Source organism: Mirounga leonina, unplaced genomic scaffold, assembly GCF_011800145.1.
Source record: "Mirounga leonina isolate KUSES-001 unplaced genomic scaffold, KU_Mleo_1.0 Mir_125, whole genome shotgun sequence".
In the NCBI taxonomy this organism is placed as follows: domain Eukaryota; kingdom Metazoa; phylum Chordata; class Mammalia; order Carnivora; family Phocidae; genus Mirounga; species Mirounga leonina.
In genome coordinates this window covers 2945181-2971517 of record NW_023270305.1, presented here as the reverse complement: position 1 = coordinate 2971517, position 26337 = coordinate 2945181, and positions in this window count along the sequence as shown.

Here is a 26337-nt window from a genome sequence, read left to right as displayed (position 1 = left end):
TTTATGACCTCCTTTGGCATTTAGCCCAAACACCACATCAGTGAGGGGCTCACTGGCCAAGATTTTGAAGGAGTTACTTGTGTTATCTGAGAGTTCAGAGCTTATACTTCATTATTTTAGAGTTTAAATACCTTTTTCTATATTCCTATCATCCCCTCACTAAAACGCCTTTGAAATAATAGCCACATTCTGCAAGACACTGTGTAGATACTTCTTGTTCTTTCAATTCATGTATTCAGTAACTACTTGTTGAAAGACTTTGTGCAAGCATTCTTTCAGGTTCTAAGGGACCCACTAATGACAAAACCAACAAAACTCTATGGATTTCACATTCAAGTGATTGCAAATGTATACCGATGTAGACAAGTGTTAACAGGAACTGGGACATTCGAAAAGGAAGCAGATGATAACTAAAGGAAGCAAATGATCAGAGTGTAGATTGGCTTGAGGAGATTTCTGGAACCAGCAACTAGAAAAATGGCCAACATCTTTTCTTTGTTTTCCTTTGTTCTATCCAGAAAGTCTGACTTTTTTTTTTTTTTTTTACATTCTTTCTCACAGCTGTGGATTTTTATGTGGCCCTGTAAATAACCACCCACATGACCCAGAAATATCCAGAAATCGAATCTCGGGTTTTTTGCCCATTCTAAGAGAATGGTCTTTGGTTGCACTAGCTTGGTCAACTTTTGACTTGCGGTTTATCAACTATGACCAAGTTTGCTACCACCACTATAATCTCATAAATTAGAAGATTAAAAAAAAAAATGAAACTGCAGAGAGCTCTGAATTCTCTTGACCTCAGAATATCCATATGGCAACAGGTTTTATGTCAATTCTGATTCCCCTCTGTACCTGATAATCAGGTAAAAGCTATTTCCCTTTGGGATGCTAACTGTTGCATGCACCCACTTGGCTACTCCTTGTTTTAAAAATTAAAGGCAATGTAGGTGACTTTGTTTCTGGTTGGAAAATGATTTTGTAGGACTTAAAAGTAATGAAAGAGATAACAGGGAGTAATTTCACTATAATAAAGTATTTTGAATAGATCTATATAAACAATATAAGGTACAAGATGTGTGTCCATGGGACTTGAGAAATCTCATCTAGCTATTTTTTTTTAATTTATTTTTTAGAGAGCGAGTGAGAGAGAAACAGCATCAGAGGGGAGAGGGTCAGAGGGAGAAGCAGGCTCCCCGCTGAGCCGGGAGCCCGATGCGGGACTTGATCCCAGGACCCTGGGATCATGACCTGAGCCGAAGGCAGATGCTTAACCATCTGAGCCACCCAGGCGTCCCTCTCATCTAGCTATTTTGAGTTGCCATGAACTTATCTATGAAAACTTCATTATACAATGCATATTTATTTCACATTTTCTATGTGAAGTTTTCCAAGTACTGGGGAAAAAAAAAAAATATTTTCCTGCTTTCTTGACAGTGTTTTTGTGAAGATCAGGCAAAAAAAAAAAAAAAAAAAGAAATGAACAATATAAATAATTTATAAAGTACATAAAAAGGGAAGTGATGACTATGAAACAAGATAATGTTTTTAAAAGAATGTTGCAAATTCTAAAGCATGGCTATATCTGCAGTGTATTTATCAGGCTTTCTGGGAGATTACAGAAAAGATCTGGGGCAGTATCAGCTAGCCATCTTGTGGAGTCTGAAGGAATTAGAAGACAGAATCCCTTTTCCTGCTGCATTCATTTTTGCTTGATTTTATTATGTATATCCTGAGCCCTGCTTTATATTTACAAGGCTCGCTGGTCCTCCCTACTCTGTATGCTTCCTTGGGGAAAACCTGAGGAACAACAGCCAAAGTTTTGAGCGTTTGCCCATCCTTGTAAGAGGTAGCAGGAACGTACCAGGTGTCCATTAATGATTTGAAGTCACTGCATTTGTGTTCTTCCCTACATGCTGAGTTCATTCTTATAAATAATACTTGCTGTATGTAGTTCTTAGCCCCAACAAGTAACATCTGGAACTTTTTGGCTGAATAATATACAGCATATCATTCCTGAGGATATTTTTTTTATCTAAGAATCTATATTTTTAATCAAATAAAAGTAAACTGTTGGATTAAATATTATAGCTTGAGTGCTTAGACTGGGAAACCCATGAAATTGCTTTAAATCTAGAAGCCAGTGCTAACTTCTTACAACATATTGCAAATGGTAATTAGAATGTAAACAATAATATGAATTAAGTGAAAATGCTCTTCCCATTAACTAACCTTTTCTCCATTTTTGCCTTATATGTCAACTGCCCTATTGCATACTGACTGGTCACTGCTTATTGTTTTAGCCTCAAGCCAAAAGTCCTGTCCTACTGGACTTCTTCCCTGACTTTCTCTCATTCTGGTTCTATTCCTTATCTCATTATCTTAGCACTTAGCACAGCTGTTGGCTTATGGAGGTGACTGGTGAATGGATTGTGTTTACAGCACTGTGGTAGGCAGAACAATTCCCTAACCCCTCCCCTCCAACACACACACACACACACACACACACGTCCACAGTTTCATCCTCAGGAACTGTGAAAATGTTAGTTCACGTGGCAAGGGAGAAATAATATTGCAGATGAAATTAAGTGTTCTCATCACCTGAATTTGAGATGGGAAAAATTCTTCTTAGGCTCCATGTAATTTCAAGGGTCTTATAGGTGAAAGGTGGTGGCAAGAAGGTCAGTGTCAGAATGGTTCAGTGTGAGAAAGTCATGGCTGGCTGTGCTGGCTTTGAAAATGGGAGGTTGGCAGGAGCTAAGGAATACAGACAGCCTCTAGAAGCTGCAATAAGCAAGGAAGCAGACTGACCTCCAAGCCTACAGAAGGAATGATGCCCTCCCAACACCTTGATTTTTAGCCCAGTGAGGCCCGTTTTCGACTTCTGATCGCCAGAACTGTTGAGCATTACACAACACAAATTTTTAACCTTGAGTTTGTGCTAATTCTCTATGGCTGCAATAGGAGAGACTAACACACCATAATATAAATAAAAGGGGTTTTGTTTCCTCTGTATATGAATAGCTAGGTTTTCTCCCTCTAACAGGGATGAAGTCATGTGCAATGTCTTTCAATATCTAAGGAAGTATGATCTAGTGAAAATACAGTGAGTTTAGAAATTCGTTGGCTCTGGAATCCTAGCTCGCAGAGGACATTTGTGACCTTGGGCAAATCACTAAGCTACTAAATAGTTTGGTTTCTAGAGATGATCTGCATTTCACAGGGGTATTGTGAAGATGAAAAAGAATACATGTCAATCATCTGCTATGTGCCACAGTATACAGTTGGAATAAAATAGGTGTACCGCAGTGGAGATCATCACTTTGTGTAGTGAATGTCGTAAGGTGTAAGCACTAAACGAGTAACGAGAGTTCTGATGAGCTTTCTGGAGGACCTCAGTACTGACGTTGGCCTTGCATGAAGGGAAAGTTTCACCTATGTGAGTCCAGGGGAAGGCAGGGCACTCCAGCCTTTATCAAACTGTGTTCAGTAGAAGGCAGGGGGGTGCTGCCCAACAGTTTCAGGCAGCGTCATCAGGTGCCAGCAGGTGTGGGCTCTGGAGCCAGACTGCTTTGAGTCCTGGCTCCACAACCTCCAGACCATGACAGCTTCGGTCCACTGTGTAAACCCTTTCTGCCTTCGTTTGCTCAACTGTAAAAGGAAAGGTAGCACTGGGAATTTATTATGTAAATATGTCTAAGACACATATTCAAGCTCGATAAAGTAATACCTACTGTTCGTGTTATTTACAGCACATATGTGGGGATGTTAATGTGAGGAAGGTGTTCCGAGATGCTTTGCAGCCAAGCTAACTGGAGCGGAAGCTTCTGTAAACCTACAGGAAAATGTGTCCAATGGAGGACTTTCAGTACTCTTAGGGGAGTTGGCAAGAGAGTTCAATGAGAGTTCAAGTTCAGTGGGAATAAAAATTATATCTTGCTGTTGTTGCAGTTCACCAATTTATCCCTAAACCCCACACGATGTCTTGTCCATAGGAGGACTCTTTAAATACCTACTGATGGGCTGTACCCGTCTAAAGTCCAGACTATAGCATCCAGTCCTTTATCAGTCCTAGTCTGTGTATAAACTGGAACGTAAGGAGCCTGAGTGAAACCTTTGAGGTCTTCCAAATCAAGCCAGGTGAGCCATAGCCTAAATTACCCAGGGGAATCCATCTGTACTGTTCTACCACCTGCCTGTGTGACTTTGCATGAGTGCCTCCAACTCACTGGGTCTCAGATTCTACCTTTCATGAAATGAGAAATCTGAGTTCTGTTCTATTTTGATTTTACAAAATAACATAACCTAATCATGATTGTGGAAACTCTAGTTCAGATCCTATCTCTGTGTCTCCTCCACATAAATGGATACCGATCCATAGTCCATGCTGAATGAGCCCCTTCCTTATTTCTCAGCCCAGCTTATGGAGGGTGGCTTACAGGTACAACGGTATTCCATAGAGTCCTGGGCTGAAGAGTAAGAGGTTTCATTGAATTGATTCCACGGCTTGTCTCTTCAGGACTCTTATTTATTTATTTATTTTTTTATTTTTTTTATTTATTTTATTTATTTATTATTTTTTTAAATTTTTATTTATTTGCGAGAGAGAGAATGAGAGACAGAGAGCATGAGAGGGATGAGGGTCAGAGGGAGAAGCAGACTCCCCGCTGAGCAGGGAGCCCGATGCGGGACTTGATCCCGGGACTCCAGGATCATGACCTGAGCCGAAGGCAGTCGCTTAACCAACTGAGCCACCCAGGCGCCCAGGATTCTTATTATTTAAATGGAATTGTCTTGTTTCTGAAACTGGCATTTTACAAATAAACTCTGTCATCTTAGTGCCACACAGAGCATTCTATCACCACTCATATGTCATTTTTCTCAGGGAATGATATCCGTATCAAGGTGTATGGTAAGAAAATATAAATCTTTCTTCCACTAGGCTGAATAAAAAATTAAAAAGGAGTAATGATTCTATGAGATTGTTGCATAAGAAAAATGAGGCTGGATTATTTAGGCAGTGTTGATTAGAAAGTAGAAAACAATCATTTGCTGCAGTTCCTGATTTATGGCACCCTCTTAGTGCATACATTGGGGTTATTTGCTCCAGAAGGAAACTGTAGACTAATTCATAATTCATAATATTTAGAAATGTGCATATGATGAAGTAGCTAGTAGTAATAGGGGAATAGGAAAATAGATATTCCAAGGCTTTCTCTACTGTTTTCAGGATGTTGATGGTACTGTTTTTATTATCATAAGTGTGATTTTAATGCTTATCAATGCCTCTTTTTCATAATGGCTATATAAGATACCATAGGTATAATAAGAATTAGGAAAACTGGATTTGAGACCAGCTCTTCCAGTCTCTGGCAATGAAATGCATTCTCTTAATTTCATGAACTTCACTTTTCACATCAATTAAATATCCCTAATATAGTTATATACAAAAGCACTTTAAAATGATAGTGTCATACCACAATTATTAGCATGTGAATGTTGGTTTAACACTACTATAGTGTAGTCCTTTTCAAACATGAAAAATGTAGGCATTTATTGTGATCTCCAAAGAGTGTCTTTTCAAGCATGAACTATAGATATTGACCTGGATGGTTGGTTGATTTTTTTTTTTTTTTTTTTTTTTTTGTAGGTTTTCTGGTAACTCTGTCTCCTATTTCCTACTCTCTGGTGATTCATTTTGGTCCAGCACAGTATTAGGTTTTTTAGATTGTTCAAAATCTTCTAAACCAGATTATCTAAAGATGTTTCAGAAAAATTAAATCTGTTAAAACGAGCTATCACATTAGATAGACATAAATTTGGATACTACCTCTGCCACATAATCCGTGCATGATCACAGAAAGTGTAATCTTTGTGAAGCCTCACAATAGTACAGGTCAGTAAGTTTTCTTCCCAACTTTGTTATTTAGATTTTGCTTTTATATCTCCATAGACCTTTGTCCTAAAAGTTCGTAGAATTTTAAACCTGAATCTGTTCAGCCTCATTAACTCTGAATCACTCTGTGATGCATTCCTGTATTCTTCCACCATTTCGTTACTGATGAGGTATAAGGAATTATCACTGCAGCATGAATTCCCAATTACTGCCACCATCTTATATTCAGACACACTGTTGGTGAGCCATCTCTGGGTTAGAAAGGCAGAACAGAGCATTAGTCATGTAAAGACGTACAATAACAAGCTTAAGGAGGTTTAATCTCAGCCTCCTAGGGTAGGAAGTGTCCGGGAGGAGTTCATTTTACTGTGCATCCATCTCTGAATACTTTCATGGAAACAATCATTTTCGGTTCACCCAGTTAGGAATCTGGTTGTCGTCATTTTTCTGATGTATTGCCTGTGTATGACAGCCACCAACAATTGACTTTGAACTCCTACCCCCACCGTTGGAGAGAATTCGGTGTTTGTTAAATTTTCCCTGTAAGATGCTGCTTAAGAGTGCACGTGTGCATACCCAAACACACTTGTTCAGTGTTGACGGCAGGAATTGGTTTATATATTTCATCTAATTTAAAATTCACAACCTGGCATGGTAAGGGTTATAATCCCTACATAATTTATCATAAGTTAACACATGAAAGTAGTAGAATCAGCACCCATAGCCTTCTGGTTCCAAATATATAGGTGTGTCCTTAAAAAATAAAACTGATTGCCACATGCTAGGAATACAAATCGAGTCAAGAGTCAGCTAGGTGATGCTTTCCTTCAGTCAGTTTGTACTATTGACAAAAAACCTCTATCAGATGTTTGTAATAGGAAATGCACAGGAAGCTAACACTGCTGTCATTAAGTGCAGGTTCTCCCATGTCCACCCTCACCCCTTGCTTTATTTAGTGCCTGCAAGATTGCTCAGCTACATAGATCATTTCTAGTTTGGGAGTCCAGTATCCCTGACTCTTGTATCAGTACCTTTTATACTAATGTAACACCAGTTTGAATTTTGGGGCTGATAACAAAAAACATGTGTTTTCTTAGAAGTGATTTATCTGATGTCCTGGCCCAAATTTTTGAAGATCATCTTCTCCATAGTGAATATCTTCACTCCTTTTCTGAAAATCACTTGACCGTAATGTGAAGGTTTATTTCTGGATTCTAAGTTCTATGCTATTGATCAATATGCTTATTTTCATGCCAATAACACACTATCATTTCTGCTTCATGGCTAAGTTTGAAATCAGGTAGTACAAGTCTTCCCACTCTGTTTTTCCTTTTCAAAATAGTTTTGATATTTAAGGGACTTTGCATTTGCGTATAAAATTTGAATGCGTTTATGAATTTCAACAAAAATATATGCTGGGGGAGGCGCACACCTGGGTGGCTCAGTTGGTTGAGTGACCGACTCTTGTTTTTGGCTCAGGTTATAACCTCAGATATGCAAGATCGAGCCCCACCCCCTCCGCATCGGGCTCTCCACTCACTGTGGAGTCTGCTTGCTTCTCTCTCTCTCCCTCTCCCTCTACCCCTTCCCCTGCTCATGTGTGTGAGTGCGTGTTCCCTCACATTTTCTCTTTCTCTCTCTCATCTTTAAAAAAAAAAAAAAATGTATGCTGGAATTTTGACAGACATTACATTGATTCTATAGATCAATTTGGGGATGAATTGCCATCTTCTCAATATTAAGTTTCCAATCCATAAAAATGGAATGGCTTTCCAATTATTTGGAACTATTTTAATTTATCTTGGCATCGTTTTTTGTAGCTTTAATTGGACAGATCTTGAAACTTTTTTTTTTTTTTTAAAGATTTTATTCATTTGTTTGACAGAGAGAGAGACAGCGAAAGAGGGAACACAAGCAAGGGGAGTGTGAGAGGGAGAAGCAGGCTTCCCGCCGAGCAGGGAGCCTGATGTGGGACTCCATCCCAGGACCCTGGAATCATGACCCGAGCCGAAGGCAGACGCCTAACGACTGAGCCACCCAGGCACCCCAGATCTTGAAACTTTTTAAATCTATTCCTGTTCTATTTCTGATATTATAAACTATTTTCTTTTTTTCATATTGAATTATCTGCTGCTGGTATATAGACATGCAGTCGATTCTTTACATTGATCTGATACCCGGCAACCTTGCTACATCACTTTCTTACTTCTAGTAGTTTTCATGTGGATTCTTAAGGATTTTCTACCAGATTATGTCCTCAGAGAATGGTGGTTTTGTTTTAATTCCTAGTAGAAGGACTTTTTTTTTTTTTTTTTTTTCTGATTAACTGATGTGCCTTATTATACTGGCTAGACCAAACAGCACAATATTTAGTGGGAGTGAAGAGTGAGGATGTGTTGGAGGAGGTCATTGATATGACATGACTACAAGTTGACTCACAAGCTGGGCATGAGCAATTGGAGGCTCTTTTACCCCTCTCCTGTCCTTGGAATGTGCATTCAACGTACTATTCCCATACCAGCAACCATTTCAAAAATGCATTCTTGAGAGTGTAAGACCATCTAGATGGTATGTGACCGAACACAGTGAAGACCTCTCTATCAACTTCTAAGATTCTTGCAGACAGTTGAGGAAATCTACTTGCCTTGCAACACCCAAAACAAGCTGTGTAATTTACCTTGCATCTTAAAACTGCCACACACCAGTCTGGAGTGGCTTGCCTCTTTCTCTGGTCTCTCTTTGCCCTCTGTGTATAGGGGCCGGTTTTAGACTTCACCCCAGGAACTCCTGAGGTTTTGAACAAACAGGACGTCCTTGGCTTGTTGCTGATCTTAGGAGGAAAGCATTTACTCTTCAGTTATGAGCTGTAGGTTTGGAGAAGATGTTCTCTGCCAATGGAGGAAGTCCCCTGTTCTTCTTTAATGCATTTTTGTTTTATTATGAAAAGTTGTTAGCTTTTCTTCTTATCCTGAACTGGTGTTGAATTTTTTTTTCTTCCTGTTTCAGATGAGATGAACATGTGGTTTCTGTCCTTTATCTACTTGTTTAAAACTATTAAACCAATCTTGCTTTCCTGCAATAAACCCATGGTCATGATGTTTCTTTATAAATGTTGCTGGATTCACTTTGCTATTTTGCTAAAGATTTTTGCATCTGGTTTTGTTTTCTAGTACTTTTGTCTAGCTTTGGTGTCAATACTAACATTTTAGAATAAATGGAGAAGTGTTCTCCCCTTATCTATTTTCTGAAAGGATTTGTGAAGGATAACTATTTCTTTTTGAAATACTTGAGGAAGTTCCTGTGCTCAAGTACCGCCTGAGATTTCTAAGGCTAGTGGGGCCCCGGGGTCATCCAGAAAAGGGAGGATGGGCCAGTGAACACCTGCAGCAATGCTGAATTGCCTGGGGGTCCCCAGCAGGTGCATTCCTGCAAAAGCTGCCTTTTTATGGTGGGCAGGTTGGTGATCACTCAGTATTGCCCGCTCCCCGGGCCCCTACCAGGAACCCCAGACTGCCGTGGTTTCTCTCTCAGCAGGAATAAACAGTACTGAGCTACACTTAAGAGCATGAAGGCCCAGGACCGGGTCGTTATGACTTGAAAATACCACCAGTAAATTCTGTTACTTCCTGTTCTCAATCCAAAGTACCTCGATTCCTGCCCACTTGTTCGAAAACCCCTGGCCCAGGAGCATACAAGTCTTCAGTGCAATTCCCCAAGCAGCCCCCCACCATAGCCAAAATGGGCCAAGAGAATAGCCTTTTCTTCAACAACACAAATGGCTTTTAAAATAAAGCCATCTTGGCCCTAAGCTATTTTGAGTTTAGCAAGTTCTTCTGTTCAGAAAACTCTATTTTCTGTTCTTTAGGAGAGTTTGACTACAGAACATCATCAATTGCCCAGGCGACCCTCCTGCCCGCCTCTCTGGAATAGTCCCAGCATAATTTCCAGTTCACTCTCGAAAGTGTCCTGGTTTGAATAATAAACTGGGCTCACTCTGTTTTTAAAAAAAAAAAAAAAAAAAACTTGATAGAATTCACAATGAAGCTATCTGGGCCTAGGTTTTTCTTTTTTGAGAAGTTTTCAATTACTATTTGAATTTCTTTTTATAGGCTTATTCATGTTAAAAAATACTAAGTATCAATAGTTTGTAATGGTCGCAATGTGTCTATTTATGTAACTTGTCCAATTACTTGACAATTTATAACAAACATCCCCTTAATTTATATAGAATCAATAGAGATTTCTCCTGTTTTGATTTTGGCTATTTATGCTTTTTCTCATTATTTCTTGGCCAGTCTAGCTAAAGGTTTGGTACTTACTCTGATCTTTTCAAAGAACCAATTTATTGCATTGGTTTTGGCTATCATCTTTGGTTCAATTTCTGCTTTTTTTTTTTTTTTTTGCATGATTGTTCTAATTTGTCCACTTTAAGTAGTTTCTAAAACTATAAATTTAAACTTTTGATATGGTACTTTATTTATGTAGCTTTATTTAAAGCTTTAAATATCCAGATGCATTAATTGCATCTGTAATTTTTTATTTATTTTAAATTTTATTGTTATGTTAATCAACATACATTACATCATTAGTTTTTGATGTAGTGTTCCATGATTCATTGTTTGTGTATAACACCCAGTGCTCCATGCAGAACGTGCCCTCTTTAATACCCATCAACAGGCTAACCCAACCTCCCACCTCCCTCGCCTCTAGAACCCTCAGTTTGTTTTTCAGAGTCCATCGTCTCTCGTGGTTCCTCTCCCCCTGATTTACCTCCCCTTCATTCTTCCCCTCCTGCTATCTTCTTTTTTTTTTTTTTAAACATATATTGTATAATTTGTTTCAGAGGTACAGATCTATGAATCAACAGTCTTGCACAATTCACAGCACTCACCATAGCACATACCCTCCCCAATGTCTATCATCCAGCACCCCCATCCCTCCTACCCCCCACCACTCCAGCAACCCTCAGTTTGTTTCCTGAGATTAAGAATTCCTCATATCACTGAGGACATATGATACATGTCTTTCTCTGATTGACTTATTTCGCTCAGCATAACACTCTCCAGTTCCATCCACGTCATTGCAAATGGCAAGATCTCATTCCTTTTCATGGCTGCACAATATTCCATTGTATATATATACCACTTCTTCTTTATCCATTCATCTGTCGATGGACATCTTGGCTCTTTTCACAGTTTGGCTATTGTGGATATTGCTGCTATAAACATCGGGGTGCACATACCCCTTCGGATCCCTACATTTGTATCTTTGGGATAAATACCCAGTAGAGCAATTGCTGGATCATATGGTAGCTCTATTTTCAACTTTTTGAGGAACTTCCATACTGTTTTCTGGAGTGGTTGCACTAGCTTGCATTCCCACCAACAGTGTAGGAGGGTTCCCCTTTCTCCGCATCCCCGCCAACATCTGTCGTTTCCTGACTTGTTAATTTTAGCCATTCTGACTGGTGTGAGGTGATATCTCATTGAAGTTTAGATTTGGATTTTCCTGATGCCGAGTGATGTTGAACACTTTTTCATGTGTCTGTTGGCCACTTGGATGTCTTCTTTGGAAAAATGTCTGTTCATGTCTTCTGCCCATTTCTTGATTGGGTTATTTGTTCAGATGTATATAATTTCTAATTGGAATTCTGCCCTAATATTATTGACTTGTTTTTAATTATGGGCAAATAAAAAGTGGCATTATAGTTAAAATTATTTTCTTTTGTCATTAATAATCAAGTGACTTCATGGTTTTTTTAATCATCCCCCTCTTATTGGAAACTTTAATATACTTTTCTTCACCTTTGTGATTCATATCAAATATGGAGATCTTTGTGCATACTATTTTCCATATACTGTTTCTTTATATTTGACTCGCAGTAGAGGAATTATTGGATCAAAAAGAATAGCAGTTTGAAGGCTCTTTAGATTACCAAAGTGCTATGCAAAGTTATCATGTGAGTTAACAGTCCTACTTGCCTCTCAATGAGGCAGTGAAAAGTGCAAAATGCCCATCATGTCACTACTTATTCACTTTACAATTCAGCCACTTCTAGTGGCTGTCATCTTCTGAACAGCTTGGAGAAATAAATTTGTACAATAAACTTCCTAAAGACCCAAAGTGTTTCTGGATATTATTTAGGTGTAAAAACATTAGTAAATGGTTATCCAGTAAGTAAGATGCTGTCCATGAGTTTGGCATAAACTCTGAGAGGATTTGGTGAAGTGTGCACTAGGTCATAACGGAAGAAGTGGCAAATTCATCATAAATCTGGTGCCCATGAATGGGTTGCTAGTTAGAGATCTTTCATGCCTTCAGCCTGCCCATAAACTCCAGCTGTTTATTAATCTCTCATCATCCCATTTTTCTTTTGTCAGCATATTTTGAAATCTTATAATAGTTGAATCTAGCATTACCAAGAAATCTGGAAGCAATTCACATAGCTGGTAGTTGCCACTGTAGTCCCATTTGCTTCTCTGGTGTAACATTTAAATAAGCGAAACTGATAGTTTTGTTCACTTACAAAGTACATTTTGTTTTTATTCACTTTCATAATTTTTTTATTGAAGCATAACTGGATATGGAAAAATTCACAACTATGTCAGAACACAGAATGTTATCATGATCCAGAAACCCCCAACCCCACCCATGATGCTTTGAAACCCTTAACCCCAATCCCAGGGATGACCGTATTCTTACCTCAAACCATAAATAAACATTGCCTATCTTTAATATGCATTACTGGGATCATAGAACATGCATTGGGCCTGTGTCTTCTTTCATTCAGATGCAGGTTTGTGAGTTTTTTTGCAAGTTTATATGCATATTGTGCTTTGTTCATTTTCATTGCAGTTGAGTATAAATATACCATATTTGTATATCATGTATTCCTTGTGTATACAGTTCTTGAGTGACAATTTAGAAAATGTCTTTTGGTGGAGGTATGTACACAATTGTTCGGAAGGAGTGTAAATACTGAGTCATGGTATGAATGTTTGATATTTTCCAACAGCGTTCCAAAGTGATTTTATAAATTTAAACTTCCAGTACATTATTTTTTTTATTCTTATGTTAATCCCCATACATTACATCATTAGTTTTAGATGAAGTGTTCCATGATTCATTGTTTGTGCATAACACCCAGTGCTCCATGCAGAATGTGCCCTCCTCAATACTCACCACCAGGCTAACCCATCCTCCCACCCCCCTCCCCTCTAGAACCCTCAGTTTGTTTTTCAGAGTCCATCTTCTCTCATGGTTCGTCTACCCCTCCAATTTCCCCCGCTTCATTCTTCCCTTCCCGCTACCTTCTTCTTCTTTTCTTTTTCCTTAACATATATTGCATTATTTGTTTCAGAGGTACAGATCTGAGATTCAACAGTCTTGCACAATTCACAGTGCTTACCAGAGCACATACCCTCCCCAGTGTCTATCACCCAGTCACCCCATCCCTCCCACCCCACCCCCGACTCCAGCAACCCTCAGTTTGTTTCCTGCAATTAAGAGTTCCTCATATCAGTGAGATCATATGATACATGTCTTTCTCTGTTTGACTTATTTCGCTCAACACAATACCCTCCAGTTCCATCCACGTTGTTGCAAATGGCAAGATCCCATTCCTTTTGATGGCTGCATAATATTCCATGGTATATATATATATATACCACATCTTCTTTATCCATTCATCTGTCGATGGACATCTTGGCTCTTTCCACAGTTTGGCTATTGTGGACATCCAGTACATTATTTTTTATGTGATAAAATACATACAACAGAAGATTTGATTTTTCAACTGCTTTTCTGCTTACAAATCAGTGGCACTAATTACAGTCACAATGTTGGGCAAATATTATCTGTTTCCAAACCTTTCCATCACCTGAACATAAACTCTGTACCCATTAAGCTGTAACTCTCCATTCTTCCCTCCCTTCAGCCTCTGGTATTGGTTATACTTTCCATCTCCACGAATTTACCTATTTGAGATAATTACAGATAAGTGGAATGCTACCGTATTTTCCATTTTGTGCCTGGCTCATATCACTTAGCATAATGTTTTCAAGTGTCATGTTGTGGCATCTATTAGAACTTCATTCTTTTTCAGGGCTGAATGTTTCATTGTGTGTGTGTATACCACATTAGTTTATACATTCTTCTATTGATGGACACTTGGGTTGTTTCAACCTTTTGGCTATTAATGATGTTGCAATGAACATTGGTATACAACTATCTGATTCAATGTTCTAAAATTTTCTGGAGTATATACCCAGGAGTGGGATTAATGAGTTGTATGGTAATTTTATGTTGAGGTTTTTGAGGAATCACCAAACTATTTCCACAAAAGTTGCACTATTTTACATTCCCATCAGCAAGACATGAAAGTTTTAATTTTTTCACTTCTCGGCCAATACTTGTTATTTTCCATTTTACTATTCTTTTTTCCCCATTTTATTATTTTTAAGATTTGAGAGTGAGTGTGTGCAAGCAGGGGGAGGGGCAAAGGGAGAGGAAGAGAGAGAATCCCAAGCAGACTCTACACTGAGCATGGAGCCCTATGCGGGGCTGGGTCTCAGGATGCTGAGATCAGGACCTGAGCCAAAATCAAGCATTGGTTGCTTAACTGACTGAGCCACCCAGGTGCCTCAGCCATTTTGCTATTTTTATTTTATTTATTTGAGAGAGAGAAAATGAGCACAGGTGGGGGCGGGGGATGAGAGGGAGAGGGAGAAGCAGGCTCCCCACTGAGCATGGAGGCCCACACAGCTTGATCCCAAGACTCTGGGATGATGACCTGAGCCAAAGGCAGATGCTTAGCCCACTGAACAACCCAGGTACCCTGTCTTTTGTATTTCTAAATTAACTTTAGAAAGAGCATGCCAGTTTCAACAAATACAACAGAAAAATCATACCAGTTTTTTTATTTTAAAAAATTGAATCAAATTTATTTGGGAAAAATGTCATTTTTATATTTTTTTTTAAATTTTATTTTGTTAGTCACCATACATTACATCATTAGTTTTTGATGTAGTGTCCCATGATTTATTGTTTGTGTATAACACCCAGTGCTCCATCCAATATGTGCCCTCCTTAATACCCATCACCGGGCTAACACATCCCCCCATGCCCCTCCCCTTTAGAATCCTCAGTTTGTTTCTCAGAGTCCATAGTTTCTTATGGATCCTCTCCCCCTCCGATTCCATCCCCTTCATTTTTCCCTTCCTACTGTGAATTGTGTAAGACTGATGAATCACAGACCTGTACCTCTGAAACAAACAATACACTATATGTTAAAAAAGAAGATATATTATTTTATTGGTATATATTATTTTTATTACATATAAAATATATAACTATATATAATGCTAATATATTAATATTTTTAAGTTTTTTGTTTTGTTGATTTGTTTTCTGTTGTATGCTTATTTTCTAGCTAATTGACTTCTGCTTTTATAGTTATTTTTTTTCCCTTACTTTTTTTGAGTTTAATTTTGCTGTTCTTTCTCCAGCTTCTTTTTTTAATCATTATTTATTTTTTATTATGTTAATCACCATACATTACATCATTAGGGTTTTTTTTTAATATTTTTTTTTTAAAGATTTATTTATTTTTGAGAGCGCGAGAATGAGAGAGAGAGAGAGTACATGAGAGGGGGGAGGGTCAGAGGGAGAAGCAGGCTCCTCGCTGAGCAGGGAGCCTGATGCGGGACTCGATCCCAGGACTCCGGGATCATGACCTGAGCCAAAGGCAGTCGCTTAACCAACTGAGCCACCCAGGCGCCCTACATCATTAGTTTTTGATGTAGTGTTCCGTGATTCATTGTTTGTGTATAACACCCAGTGCTCCATTCAATGTGTGCCCTCTTTAATACCCATCACCAGGCTAACCCATCCCCCCACCCCTCTCCCCTCTAGAACCCTCAGTTTGTTTCTCAGAGTCCATAGTCTCTCATGGTTCATCTCCCCCTCCGATTTCCCTGCCTTCATTTTTCCCTTCCTACTATCTTTTTTTTTTTTTTTTTAAACATATGATGTATTATTTGTTTCAGAAGTACAGGTCTGTGATTCAACAGTCTTACACAAGTCACCATTTTTATAATAAGTATTTTACCCAATCAAATTGAATATGATGAATTTGTACATGTTTGTACATACATGGGAATGTATATATATATTTTAATCTCTAATTATATTAATGTTTTACAGTTTTTAGTGTCAAGGTTTTAAGTACTTCTTAGTTATTTGATATTAATATTATGAAAACCATTTTGAAATTCCATTTTTTAATTTTTTATTGCTAGTATATACATGTAAAGTTGCCTTTTTTTTTTTTTTAATTTTATATAGCTAGAATGCTAAATTCACTTAGTAATTTCTGGAGTTTGCCAGGAGATGCTTTTGGATTTTCTCTATATATGTAATCAGGTAATCTATGAATAATGACAGTTTTAGTTCTTTCTCTTCAATTTTATGCTCTTCATTTCTTTTTGCTCTGTTACACTGGCCAGGACTTCTTGTAAAATAGTGAATACAAGTGGTGAAAGCAGGGATGCTTATGACCTTTATCATTTCAAAGGGAATACTTCTGATAATTCACTAAAATATAAAATTTACAGTAGGTTTTTGTTTAATGCTGTTATATAAATTTCCATTTACTTCTGTATTGCTGTGAAACTATTAATGGGTAATTTTATCAAATACTTTTTTGAATATATCAAAAATATCTTTTTTTAATTAATATATGATGAATTATATTGAGTCATATGTAGGGAATACTTAAGTGTGATAGTGGAGCCAATTCACTTTCCATGTTTTATGTGTTTATATGCCATTGACTTGACCATTAGCTTTTTGTATATGCCCTTACCTCCTCTCTTCCTCACTCTAACATCCAGGAAATTGCCAAGCCCTATCAATTTTATTTTAATTTTTTATTAATTTTTTTAAAATGTATTTCTTAAGGACCTTGCAAAACTATCCATTTTTTTCAACTCCATTGCCATCCTTTCATTAAAAAAAATCTGATTTTAAATTTAACTTACAAGAGATTTACCAATTTCCTTAAACTTTATTTTTTTTTTAATTTTTATTTATTTGAGAGAGAGAATGAGAGAGAAAGAGAGCATGAGGTGGGGGGAGGGTCAGAGGGAGAAGCAGACACTCCGCTGAGCAGGGAGCCCGATGCGGGACTCGATTCCGGGACTCCAGAATCATGACCTGAACCGAAGGCAGTCACTTAACCAACTGAGCCACCCAGGCGCCCCTTTCCTAAACTTTAAAAGAATCCTTTGTCTTGTGAATTTTCTCTATCACTATGGGAGTCAGTTGCATTGGGAGTATTGACTGAATCTTCTTTTGGTATTTATTATATATATATATATATATATAATTTTTTGTCCTCACCTCTTAAGTTCAATCTTGTCTTATGACTTACTGTTACAGGCTGGATGTTTGTGTTCTCCCTAAAATTTATGTGTTAAAATCCTAACCCCCAGTGTGATGGTATAAAGCAGGGAACTTTGGGAGGTAATTAGGTCTTGAGGGTGGAGCCTTCAGGAAGGGGATTAGAAAAGACCCTGGGAGCCTCCTCTCCCCCTCCCTCATGTGAGGATGAGAAAAGACCTCTGCAACCCAAACAAGGATCTTCAACATTCTACCATGGTGGCATCCTGATTCTTGATTTCCCACCTCCAGAACCATCATAAATAAATTTGTTATTTATAAACCACCTAATCTATGGCATTCTGTTAGAGCAGCCTGAATTAAGACACTTTTAAGAATAGAATATAGCAAAAATGTTACTGTACCAATTCTTGCCTAAATTTTGAGAAGATATACCTTTGTTGGGGGGGGGGGTGCCTGGGTGTCTCAGTCGGTTAAGCATCTGCCTTTGGCTGGAGTCATGATCCTGGGGTCCTAGGATCAAGCCCTGTGTCGTGGGGAGTCTGGGGAGTCTGCTTCTCCCTCTCCCTCTGCTCCCCCCCTACCCCTCACCACGACTCACTTGTGTTCTCGCTCTCACGCTCCCTAGCTCTCAAATCTTAAAAGAAAAAAGGTATACCTTCATAAAGCTTCCATTTCTGAACCTTTAGGAGCTCTAGAATCATGTCACAATTCTAGATGAAATCATGTTAAGAGAAAATAGGGAGAGCCTATGTGGAGAGGAAGAGGCCCTGATTCCTTGAGGGAGAACTGAAAATCCACACAGGACTTCAGTGTAGCTCTTCTAGCTGGCCATCAACTTTTCAAACCTTCCTAGCAGAGACATGAGACCGGGACTAAACTAGCCATTGCAGATGTTCCAGCTCTCTCAGCCATCAAGGTGAGAATAGGTAAGTCTACTGCCTTCTGTGAAATCAGGATAAACAATCAAGTGATTGCTATTTTTTTTTTCAAAGATTTTATTTATTTGAGAGAGAGCACATGAGAGGGGGGAGGGTCAGAGGGAGAAGCAGACTCTCTGCCGAGCAGGGAGCCCGATGCATGACTCGATCCCGGGACTCCAGGATCATGACCTGAGCCGAAGGCAGTCGCTTAACCAACTGAGCCACCCAGGCGCCCAGTGATTGCTATTTTAACATACTAAGTTTTGAGGATAGTTTGTTAGATGGAAGTAGATAAAAATGGATAGAAATTGGTACTGCAGTAACAAACTCAAACTATGAAGCTCTGGCTTTGGGATCAAGAAACAGGTATGGGGCTAAAGAACCTTGAGAAGACAGCTGGAGAAAAAGGGACCTTAGTGATATCCTATCAGATTAGTAAAACGGCCACCCACAGTTCTTGGAAGATGGAAAATATACCTAATGAGCTCAGGAATCTGGCTAAGAAAGTTTCCAGGGAGAGTAGAGAAAGTATCAGTTGCCGCCTTTATTTTGTCCATATGCTAAACAAAGGGAGAGAAGGAAAAGGAGGGGAACCCACTAAGCCTTTTCTCTAGTTTGTCTCTGTGTATTCTAATTTAAATGCAACACCTCCTGAGTCCTTGGTTTGAGAGAAATGGAAGTAAGCAACAGGAAACCACCCAGGGAGAAATCACTGCACACAACAAAAGGATAGAGTTTCGGAAGCTATGGTTTACAAGCATCATGATAACTTCATAATAAAAAGGACTTGGGAGGTCTTTTAGCCTTTTGGAAACAGGTCTACTTTACGCATATTTGACATATTAGAAACTACTCCAAAGGAGAAGAATAAATTGCCCAGTGTCACACAAGCTGGTAAGTGGCAGGGCTGGAAATAAAATCTAGTTCTGACCTCCTTGCCACACAGCATTGAAGCTTTCTCCCCTTTACAAAGTGAGCTAGGCTTGCTGTAGAGGCATCTGAAGGCTTAGCTGTCAAACTGAATCCAGGCTCCTTGGCAGTGTCACGGGGAGAAATGATCTAATGGGCTGAAACGAGGAGAGGAAAATAGTTCTCAGCAAGTGGTATCAACTTACTTGGCATTTTTCTCTCCTGATATTGTTACAGACATGTTAATGGCAAATCTGAGAAGGTTCTTTTGTGAATCAGGTAAGGGCTACAATTGTTCAAAAAGCTCATTAGCAATTTATGAAGAGCAGCAAAACTCATTTTCCCTGAATGTGAAATCACTTCAGCCCTGTCACTTAGAGGAGGAATTGTTGGGAAGTGAATTGACCACATACAGATCCATTCTTTAAAAAAAAAAAAAAAAAAAAAGTCCTCCAAAGGAAAAATACCTTGCAATAATAAGATATGTGCAACACTCAGTTAAGCTCTGGTTAATATAGTTTCTGAATTGGGCTACTTTTCTCATTTGCCTACTGTGGGCACCACTCAGGTAGACTTCATAAACCTGAGTTATCTGTCTATTAAAAAGCAGCAGGGGCTGCTTGACTCAGAATTTCATTAAAACAACAAAAAGATTTGTTGGGAATGGTTGAATTTGCACTCTGGAATGAGAGCTACATGGAGTTTACTACATTCACATTTCATATGAAAATGATTAAAGTGACTGGAGTGGGTTTTGATCTCCATTCCTGGCTCTTCTACTTCAACAATGATTGTTACCCAGAGTGGCTGGCGGATCGCTCTGTGCTGGGTGAGCTGATTTCGCTCTGTTCTGTGTATGGTTCCTATAGGCTCATCTCCTGTTCTGTCACTTGGGATATCCAGATCTTGCTCCAGAGTCTTTCAAACTCTTTATTTTCACACCAGTGCATTTGGCCAAGGTTCAGCATTTAAGCAATAGGTCTTCATCTGATATTTTGTGCCCTGGAAATTTGTCTGTTTAATCCATTAACCCCCAGAGATTCTGTGTGGCACTGCATCTTTCTGATTATTCTAGGCATGCATATCTGCTTTCTTTCTGCCAGATCATTATTGTTCTGACCTCTGGCTTCTTTTTGTTTTTTGTGTTTTTTTTTTTGACATTGGAAGCTTTATTTTTTTAACCTCATACACATACCCCTGTCCCGACGATGGCCTGGGCACCCTGGGCTGCAGATCCACCCAAGAGCCTTTGACAAATGAGGGTTTATATTCTTAGGTTGTTTTGGAACTTGAATTAGTTTTCTAGATATTGAAAACACTTGGATTTCCTAAGTACCTGGTGAAGTCATCAGGTAATTTAAAGGACTTTGGAGAAAATTCCCAATAAACTAGCTTGTATATCCCCAGAGAAGTGTGTGCTTTGTCATAGGCAGCAACTGTATAAGTCAGTTTGATCTTCATAAAGCAACAGTTGTATGATTTAAAAAAATTAGGACAGTTAATGGAAATGATCATTAATACGAATTTTTATTTTGTTCTGTAACATACTTTTTGGAAGATTAACTAGAGATTTCAAAAAAAAACGTTGTTTGAGATTAGCCATTAACTCTTCTACCCACGGAGGTAATTTCACGAAAAAAATTAGGTATCATTTGATTATTGTGATGGTTCTATCAACAAGTTAAATTTTGAAAAGTCTTTTTTTTTAAGATTTTATTTATTTATTAGAGGGAGAGAGAGAGAGAGAAAGCACAAGCAGGGGGAGTGGCAGGCAGAGGGAGAAGCAGACTCCCTGCTGAGCAAGGAGCCCGATGCAGGACTCGATTTCAGGACCCTGGGTACGTGACCTGTGCCGAAGGCAGACGCTTAACCGACTGAGCCACCAGGTGTCCCTTGAAAAGCTTTTAAATCCTATTTCTGTCAATCCAAAATAATATTGCTCACAGTTATATTTGAATGATGGGAAGATAGATTTAGCATTTTGGGGTGTCTTAGTTCATATCCATAAAAGTTCATTTAGCTGAATGTTTCTAAGTGGAGTTGTACCAATGTTAAGATCTCACCAGTCCATATACTTACACATGGCTTAATAGTCAGATGCTAACATGTAAGATGTTTTTTCCAATATAACCACTATTCCACCTTCTAGATTATTTGTTGAAAATGATGCTACCTGTGTTAGTTGGGTTGCTATAACAAAATACGACAGACTAGGTGGTTTATAAACAACAAATTTATTCTCCTAGTTCTGGATCCTGGGAGTCCAGTATCAGGGTGCCTACATGGTCAAGTGAGGGCCCTCTTCCTGGCCATAGACTTCTGGTTGCATCCTCACCTGGCGGGAAGGGGCTGGGAGCTTTGTGGGAACTTTTATAAGAGCACTGATTCCATTCATGAAGACACCACCCTTACGACCTAATTACTTTCCAAAGGCCCCACCTATTAATTCTATCACCTTTGAAGATTAGGATTTCAACATGATTTTAGGGAGGACATAAACATTCAAACCACTCCCCTGCATGGGAACCTGCAAGAGTTTGCAACCTAGAGAAAATTGAGAATAATGACTAGCAAGCTATAATCCAGAAATTCCTTGAAATAGGTTTTTATCCCAGAATTTGATAGTGATCATTTAAAAAGTGAAAATATATCCTGCCCTTGGTTCTTAAGACTCCAATTTTAAGATATTAAACATTCTTTAGAAGTGGCAAAACCATATATAGAAAGACATTTTATAGGTTAGGTGCTGGAGGACAAGAGATAAACCTCCCCTCACAGGCCTGTTTTTACTAATGCATGAAATCATGTTGATTGCAATGAAAATATCATGTTATTGTAATCTAATGACTTTTAATCATTTTAATGGGATAGAACAAATAGTTACTAAGCCATCATTTGATCTCCAAATTAGTTGAGGTAACCACAACACTTCCATGTAGTTCTAAAAATATTCCCAAAGATGAAAAGTCAAAGCTTCCTTTGTATGTCCTTTTATAACCATCTTCCCAAGAAATTGACTAGAGGAATAAGCTTTGTATCAAAATTTCTGGATACAGATATTAACTCCCCAGTCCACTGACTGAAGGATATCTGGAAGTTATCAAATTTTGAGTATCAGCTGTTAATAAAATGGGAATTATATGACCTGGTTCCATAAATATTTGCAGAGTAAAGTGGATATATGGGAGGTCTGTCAGTGTTTGATCTTTGTTTTTGGAAAAAGGAAGATTCATGTTCAGGCCCTGCATATTCTTCTATGTCATGCTATCTTATGATTTTTTTTCACTTTTTTTGGATTTTTGACGAAGTTCAATTCCATATTAAAAACTGGAACTACGATGTTGAAGTGGGAGAGCGAGGTTCTTGTCTCAGAGTCGAAGAATGAATCTCACAAACAGGAGAGTGAGTAAAGCGATAGTTTTATTAAGTAAGGATACAGAAAAAGCACTCAGGATTTAAGTTCCCTGGTTAGCCTTCAATAAAAGACCAACCCTAAAAGCCCTCAGTTTTCACTTTCCCAGGGATTACACCTCTTTGTGTCTCATTCGGGCTTTGTCACAAGCTCTTACAACTGAATTCATGGCAGCTTGAGCCCTCCTAGGTTTGCAAAATGGCACATTAGGGTCTCCAACTTACTATTCTGCTCTCCCACCTTGTCTGCCAGCCCCAAAACTAAACTCAGCTCTTCCAGTTTTCTAACCCGAGCCTCTGATCTGCATCAGTGGCCAGCTGACTGCCCACAGTAGAAACTAGCCCACTGTAGCAACCCTTCTCTGCTGCAATGTGCTCTGTGCAGTTCCTCAAACAAGCATGTTAGACTAGCTGGCATTTTCAAGGCATCCCCGTACTCACGTAGCAGTCCACAAGCATCTAACAGAGGTTAGATGGCCAAATCAGGATTCCTTCCACAGATGCCTCTTTCCCAAGACCCATTTCTTTGGTCTCTTGCCTGGCTTGCCAATCATTAGTTTGTGACTTCAGGAGTTCCCCTGGTGGCCCCAGTGCACAGAGGGCAGGGAGAGCTCAAAGAAAGAGGCAGACCACACCAGATTGGTAGGCGAGAGGTTTAATAAGCAAGGGAACTTCTATAGGAGGCTTGTCTTGAATGCCGCAAAATGAGTAGATCTCTACACCTCCCTGCCAGAATCTTAAAAATTTATATAGAGGCCTTAATGGGATTCAGTCCATTAAGATGGTCTCAACAACACCTTAGTCTCTCAAAGCCATGTCCTTGAATCAGCTCCAGCTGTGGGAATGGCAGGTAGAATATGCATTCTAAGGACAGAGAGTTGGGGGGAGGAGCCTGAATTACTGGGAGTCCAGCTTCAGGGTCAGTCAACCAGTGTTCACATCCTCTCAATGACCTCCTCCAGAAATAGAGCAAAAATGGAAACATTTTTATTCCTTGTAAATGCTATTCCAGATATTTCTTAGACTTAGGTATGTAAATAGAACAAACTGATACAAATGATTACAGAAATTGGATTCTATATCATACTACACTGTTTTTTTGTTTTTAGAATATTTAATGGAATAAAATGAACCAGAAATTAAGTGATAGGGTAAGTAAATGTTAATATTCTGTCAAGAGAGATTTTTGTCCAAAAACAGATTTCTAAATTAAGAACAACAAAAATATAAGATGATAAAGATAAGGTAAGATTTTGACTTTTTTTTTTTCCCTGTGGTTTAACTTTAAATGCATCTCCTCAAATCCCTATTTAATAGAAGATAGGATATTTTTACCTCCTTTCTCCACATGGATTGATAGTTTTGGTTATGTTATTAAGCTTATATTGTCAATGCTTTAAAACATTATTCTCTCTTTAACTATAATTTACACAAAGTTCTGTTTTAATTTTATTTCCATATTTATAGAGTTCCTGGCATCATTCATTTTTACTAAATCTTCACATTCTTTGGTCTTTTAATTTCTGTCTGGCTTGACTAGTTTTCATCATTCAGTAAGGTATAAAAGTAAACCTCCTGGGTGTTTTATTCCATTACATTTGCAAGAACACATGGCTGGTTTCAGAATTCTAGGGTCCCATTTCTTTCAGAATTGTACTCATTGCCTCCTTGCCTTTTGGTATTGAGTGTTGCTGGGGAGAGTCCACCCCAGAGGCAACAACTTTGACTGTTTCTTCTAAGAATATACTAGACTTCCAACTCTTCTTACTGAATATTTTCTGTTAACAATTGTATTTCTTAATTTTCAAAAACTCTTATTTTTTATCGCTTCCTCTACCTTTGAGCTGTATATGACGCCATGTATTTTCTCTCTGAAGATAACTGCACATCATTTTCTGAAATTTTCTTCTGTTCCCTCCTTACAGTGCATCTTTATTATGAACTTATGAATAATTAAAGGCATTGTCAAATCTTGTGTGTCTATTCATATTTAGGAGACGAGAACCACACTGCTTGTTGGAGGCGCCATGTGTGGGAGGTGATACGTCTGTTGGTAAATTTCTCTGTGGAGAAGTTTCTAGATGGTTTTAAAATTTAGTAACCATAAATGTTAGGTTTTTGGCATTTCAGCTCGAGCATGGAGGTCTAATGCTTATCGCCAGTAAATGGAAGTTATGAGGGTGGAATACAATTAGTGTCAGAATGGAGTACACCCTTCTGCTTTGCAGACTGGTGTCTACTCTTGTGCTGTTTGAATTGTGTCGTCAAGCCTTGAACTTTCCTTATTAAATTCCTCTGGAGAATAAATATCCTATACGTGGTTCTGCAAGGAATAGGCACTTGACTTCCTGGGACGTGGATGGAAAATGGAAGATCTTTCTGCCCTTTAGGTGGACTTTCCCACCATGCACCCCCAGATGCAAAAGTGCTAATGCCTCACTCCTAAGCTTTGTTGGTTTTGCAGGGCTCACTCCTTGTTCTTTCTGGTAACCGTAGACATTTCCAATTGGCCCTTCGGATCCACTAAAGATTTTCTCATCAGGGTTTGCCTCATAAATTAGAGATTGTCTTCAGCTGTCTCCTTGCTGTGTTGTCTTTTTTTTTTTTTTTTTTTTAAGATTTTATTTGAGAGAAAGAGAGAGCGAGCGAGAACACACAGGGAGAGTGAGAGGGAGAAGCCGACTCCCCACTGAGCAGAGAGCCCAAAGCGGGCCTGGATCCCAGGACGCTGGGATTATGACCTGAGCCGAAGGCAGACGCTTAATGACTGAGCCACCTAGGCACCTGGTATCTTACTGTTTTCTATGCTTTTTGAGGACAGAAAAAGGCACAAAGTTCTCTGCCATCTTAAGGTCGGATACTCTTATTTTGTTCTGCTATTTTCAAACTTACAAACTTGAGAAACACAACTTTCTTGATTTATTATCTTTCCATGTGTGGTAGTCAGAATTCTAAAATGACCTGCAAGATTCCTGCCCCTAGTCTACATGTAGTAAGTAATCCCCTTTCCTCAAGAGAGGGCAGGGCCTTGTCTGATACTTGTTTTAAACCTTATCTTTTTTTCTTCCAGTTTAAATCAGTATAAAATTATCTTTCATTTCCTTACAACCATGAGGGAGTGTTTGTTGACTTTTTCCTTTGTTTCCCAGATTACTTCCATTTGGAATATGTATTCTTCATTAGTCTATTGATTATGTTCCTTTCCTCATCATTGCTACCACCACCAGTCAGCCCTCTTCCTGCCCCCTGTCCTCTCTACCCCCAGTATTTCAGAACGTGTCTTAGGCAAACATCCCAAAAGAAATCCTATCTTTAAATGGGGTCAAGTATTTAAATAAAAATGTCTAAAGTGGTAGTGAAGTGAGTTGGGGAAACCCAGAGCTGTCATTCAGGTTTTGTTTTTGTGGTTTTGTTAGTTTTCATCAGTACAAAACAATCTTGCCAAACTTTATTCTCTCCCTTGAAGGTATGTCTCATCTAAATTTTAATACATTCAGTTGTTTAGTCCTGCATCCAACCAAAAAGATTTGTTCTGTCGAATAAAAGCACCATGAACTTACTATTTTTATTCTTTAGATGCTATTATTCCCTCTATCTGAAAGCCTCCAGTACTTGATGGCTGCATTAATAGTACTTAGAAACCAAATCCACAATAGTGAATTATTTTTAAGTCTTTCTCTAGTTATCCTCCTATAAGGAGGCAAACCCTTGAAGTGGTTGAGGATTTCATACAAAAATTCTGAAGGGCAAACTTTATCTTATTTCCTTGGGCACACTGATTCATCCTTTTAGCTGATCTCT